Genomic DNA, 6,000 nt, shown 5'->3' on the forward strand with positions numbered 1-6,000 from the left:
GGAAAAAACCACGTTGGGTTACCTGCAATGTCTACAGCGGGGAATCGAACCTTGGATTTTAGCGTTGTAAGGCCTTAGACTTGCCATATTTCTCCTACTTGTGTAATATTGAAGATCTGTTCTGTTTCATACAAACGATCTTCGTTGGACACCTCATGCTTTAAAGTGATTTTGTTTGGTTTGATTTGTTCTGAATTTCGCGCAAAGCTACACGAGGGCTATCTGCGCTAGCCGTCTCTAATTTAGCAACGTAAAACTAGAGGAAAGGCAGCTAGTCATCACCACCCTCCGCCAATTCTTGGGCTACTATTTTACCGACGAATAGTGGGATTGATCGTCACATTTATAACGCCCCCGCCGGTTATGAGGACGAGCATGTTTGGTGTGACAGGGATTCGATCTTTATGTGATTGGTATAATTCGATGACTAATAAATCCAACCAATCAGCATTCTTCACGTTTAAACACAAGTAGCGAAACAATGAACCCTGGGAACTCAAAACTATCAAAATTATATACATGTATCAGAAAATGTACATGATTTATTTTTGTTACATATAAACTAAATATAGACACACTTGTGGTACTTTTCATTTTCGTATAGAATATTAAACATCTCTTTGGGCCCGGCATGGCCAAGCGTGGTAATCTGAGGGTCGCGGGTTTGCATCCCCGTCGCGCCAAACATGCTCACCCTTTCAGCCGTGGGGACGTTATAATGTAACGGTCAATCCCACTATTCGTTGGTAAAAGAGTACCCTAAGAGTTGGCGGTGGGTGGTGATGACTAGCTGCCTTTCCTCTAGTCTTACACTACTAAATTAGAGACAGCTAGCGCAGATAGCCCTCGAGTAGCTTTGTGCGAAATCAAAGAAACAAAACAAACAAACATCTGTAACGTTGGTTTCACAATATTTATATGTGTTAAAATTTTGTGAACCTTACCTCTATAATCTAACCAAATACGGCGAAGCGTGATGAACTTACTCAAATAAGACCTACTTTTGTCTTTCTCTTACAACGCTAAAATCAGGGGTTCGATTCCCCTCGGTGGGCTCAGCAGATAGCCCGATGTGGCTTTGCTCTAAGAAAACACACACACACACTTGTCTTTCCGTTTATTCGCACGACTTAGTTCCAAATCCTTCACATATACACAGAACAACTAAATAATGAGAAAACCCGGATTTCAAATAATTACATCCTCAACTGACATATCCTACAGAAACTAAACTTCACGTCGTATTTCAAATAATTACATCCTCATCTGACATATCCTACAGAAACTAAACTTCACGTCGTATTTAAAATAATTACATCCTCAACTGACATATCCTACAGAAACTAAACTTCACGTCGTATTTAAAATAATTACATCCTCAACTGACATATCCTACAGAAACTAAACTTCACGTCGTATTTAAAATAATTACATCCTCAACTGACATATCCTACAGAAACTAAACTTCACGTCGTATTTAAAATAATTACATCCTCAACTGACATATCCTACAGAAACTAAACTTCACGTCGTATTTAAAATAATTACATCCTCATCTGACATATCCTACAGAAACTAAACTTCACGTCGTATTTAAAATAATTACATCCTCAACTGACATATCCTACAGAAACTAAACTTCACGTCGTATTTAAAATAATTACATCCTCAACTGACATATCCTACAGAAACTAAACTTCACGTCGTATTTAAAATAATTACATCCTCAACTGACATATCCTACAGAAACTAAACTTCACGTCGTATTTAAAATAATTACATCCTCAACTGACATATCCTACAGAAACTAAACTTCACGTCGTATTTAAAATAATTACATCCTCAACTGACATATCCTACAGAAACTAAACTTCACGTCGTATTTAAAATAATTACATCCTCAACTGACATATCCTACAGAAACAAAACTTCACGTCGTATTTAAAATAATTACATCCTCAACCGAAACTAAACATCTTCAGAAGTACATTTACCATAATAAGTTTCACTGTGATAAGATGTGCTCAGAAAACTGTAAGATAATTTCCGAGCTATTTCAATATGTCAAGTACTAACCCTAAATGTGGCTACATCATTTCTGGTCAGTGTCCACTGATTCTCGCAGCATCCTGCACGCTAACACGTGGTTTATTTAAAATCACAAACCTCGCGCTATTGAGAGCAAGAAAAATAAAGTATGGCATTTGTATTATATTTACGATAAAGCTGTGTGCCGCTGTTTCTAATTCTGTAGAAAGGCAGCCATATTGTAGCACTATATCTCCCACTATCGACGCTAATGGATTAGCCGTCACCTTTATAATGCACCCACAGCTTTTAGCGTAGAAATATTTTATAGTCTAGCATAGACTGGAACCAGACTCGCCGTGAGCAAATAAAAGCAATGCTACTTTGAACAAAACTGAATGCAGTATGTAGAACAATATACTTATCACTTGTTTTGTCATGTTCAGTATTTCTACAGTTCATCTCCGATAGATAACTTTGAGATACAATCGCTTTAAATATGAATTTTGTGTATAGCGACATTGTACGTCTCTGTACACGGCCTTTTGTGTATAGCGATATTTTACGTCTCTGTACACGGCCTTTTGTGTATAGCGATATTGTACGTCTCTGTACACGGCCTTTTGTGTATAGCGACATTGTACGTCTCTGTACACGGCCTACTTTGAGCATACCTGAAAACTCGGTAATTTTTCAAATTAAATATATCTGTCTATCGTTCAACGGAGATTCTTTTTAGCTATGGAAGTTTTTTTAAGACTTTATAGACAACGTTGGCTTTAAAAACTAAGAGAGCTAACACCTTGCCTTACACAATATAACATTGTTACATAACACCAAACGAAATTAAGAGCTCTTGTGAACAAACAAACCATGCTGAATCCTCTACAGGGATCGAACTCGCGAGTTTACGGGTCATAAGCCTTACCCTCAAGCGTACATAAAGGGAAATACTGCAACGCCATACCAATGTATAGAGTTTGGGTTTTGTCTTCAGGAAGTTTTAGTTCAATGTGTGATACGATCCAATCAATGAATGAATGAAAGATTTCTTAGACTTGAGATTGCTTGTTGTCAACAGGACTTCCGATAAGTAGGACATATAATGATACACTTAAGCCTTTTTTTTCTTTTTTTTTAAGTCGCTGCAGATGTAGGGTCGCACCTGTACGACTTATTAAAAGCTCTTTTTTGTAAGAATTTTACTGCAGGATTCACATTTCTCCTCATCTCTACGAGCTGCTTAACATTTCAAAATTTGCTTTTATATTCTAGTTCGGTTTTTCAGCATATAGCTGAACCACGTCAACGTTACGAATCATGTCTTCACGCGCACTGCATGCAATGCAATCTTTCACACACGTGATGTCCCATGTTCGAATGACAGGCTGACATACGAATATTTCGCGAGAAGATGACTTTTAACAACTTAACGAAACACAAGCCCTAATTTCATAGCCGTCTCTAATGGCTCTGAAAAATAAAGCCAATTTCTAATTTTTATTAATTTCGGTAGAAATAACATAGAGTTTAATTATAGAAAATACATTACAAATAAATCAATAAATCTTTCACCAAAAATATTCCATTATCATATGGTCAACTTTAAATCTATTAATAATTTATGTTATATATTTACCAAAACTGGGAATTTATGTCATAGTCCCCAGTAACATAGCGCTATGTCTGCGGATTTTCAACGTGATGGGCAGCACAGAGATAGCCTATTGAGGAGATTTGTGCTTAACTGCAAATAAAAAAAAAATAGTTACCAGGTGACGTAAGTTTGGTTTGTTTTCAATTACGCGCAAAGCTTCACGCGGGCTATCTGCGCTAGCCGTCCCTAATTTTGCAGTGTAAGACTAGAGGAAAGGCAGCTAGTCATCACCACCCACCGCCACCTCTTGCGGTATTCTTTCACAAACGACATGTTGGGATTGACCGTCACATAAAAACGACTCCACGGCGAGCATGTTTGAGGTAAGGGGGATTTGAACCCGCGACCCTCCGCTTACGAGTCGAGTGCCTTAACCACCTGGCCATGCCGGATAAGTTTAGCTTCCCTTGTATGAAGACAAAGTGTTATCTTAGGGTGCAAATTATTAATTTCACAGGTGAAATTTTAACACCTTAAACTGGAATAACAGTTATACATGATTTCTGAAAATGAGAAAATTATTATGCCTTTCTGGTTTTAATTTGCCAATTTAAAAAATTAAATAATACTTATCAAGTGGATAAAACCAGCACAAAATATCTGAGTGAGATCCGTCTTCAATCTCATCTTCAAAATAATATCCATAAAACAAATGTAGTTACATTTTATCTTTGTCGTTACTGTTGTAAAATTACTTCAGTTAGGTCATATAATTCAATTTAAAAATACTGCTTTAATTAGCAAATAACGTGAGTAATGACTTGGCCGAATTTGACTTTTTAATTACACATGTTTCAATTATTACCTTGGTGATGTTGTTTCGTCCAATAAAACAAGTAGAGGCCCGGAAGGTGGTTAAGGCATTCGATTCGTAATCTGAGGATAGCGGGTTCGAATCCCTGTTGCACCAAACATGCTCGCCTTTTCAGTCGTGGGGGGTGTTATAATGTGTCGGTCAATCCCACTATTCGTCAGTAAAAGAGTAGTGGGATTTGGCGGTGGGTGGTGATGACTAGTTGCCTTCCCTCTAGTCTTACACTGCAAAATTAGGGACGGCTAGAGCAGATAGCCTTCGTGTATTTAGCTTTGCGCGAAATTCAAAACAAACCAAGTAGAAAAAAACAACAACATAAATTTAATGTTTTCGAATTCACAGTATGTAAATTTCTTTGGTGACATAAACTTAACTAGAAATGACCTGACGACTGTTCATCATAATAAAAAAGTACAGGTTTTGTTTATGAAAAACGTATCTATAGCGGATGTCGCTAGTTCATTTATTTCAGCATAAATATAATATTTTGACTTTGCTGGTAAATGATTTGAGGACTGTTTATCACAGCAGGAAAAAAAACAGATTTTATTCATAAAGAACGTATCGAAAGGGGGTGTGTTCCCCATTATTTCATTTGTTTCATCACAAATCTGTTTTTTATTTCACTGGAAATAAAATGACGACTGAGTATTATAATAATAAAGTGCAGATTTTGTTCCTAAACAATGTAACGATAGGGGATGTGTCCCCCATTATTTCATTAGTCTCAAACAAATTATTTTTTTGTGATTTTTGTTGTCAGAATTCTTCTCTACTCTTTTGGGGGTAGATCTCGGAATAAAGATAAATAATTTCATACTGAGACGACAGTAAAACACAAAAATGTCGAGAGAAAAAATTCGATGTATGTCCGAAAACATGACCATAGAATTCCTAAATAAATCGTGCAACACACAATAATTTGCTGACAGTTCTGATAGGTTTGACACTTTACGATCACCTAGACGGTTTTCGTTTGAGAATGTCCTGAAATGTAAATTATCTTTCTATTCAGCGCCCCCTCTATTTTATGAAATGTAAATTATCTTTCTATTCAGAGCCCTCTATTTTATGAAATGTAAATTATCTTTCTATTCAGAGCCCTCTATTTTTGAAATGTAAATTATCTTTCTGTTTAGAGCCCTCTATTTTATGAAATGTAAATTATCTTTCTGTTCAGAGCCCTCTATTTTATCCGTAAAAATCAGATTTTGTTAATACGAAATTAACTTTCTTCAAATTGTTTTTGTTTGTTTGTTTTTGAAATTTCACGGAAAGCAACTTAAGGACCACATGCGATAGTCGTTCTTAATTTAAAAGCCATAGACAAGAAGGAAGCATCTAGTCACCTCCCCACCGTCAACTCTTGGACGATTATTTAACAACGAATAGTGACGTTTACCATCATATATAATGCCCCACGACTGAAAGGGTGAGCACATTCTGTGAGGGGATTCAAATTTGATACACAGATTGGGATCTAACCATAACGCCCCTTAAA

Source organism: Tachypleus tridentatus, chromosome 3, assembly GCF_004210375.1.
Source record: "Tachypleus tridentatus isolate NWPU-2018 chromosome 3, ASM421037v1, whole genome shotgun sequence".
Lineage (NCBI taxonomy): Eukaryota > Metazoa > Arthropoda > Merostomata > Xiphosura > Limulidae > Tachypleus > Tachypleus tridentatus.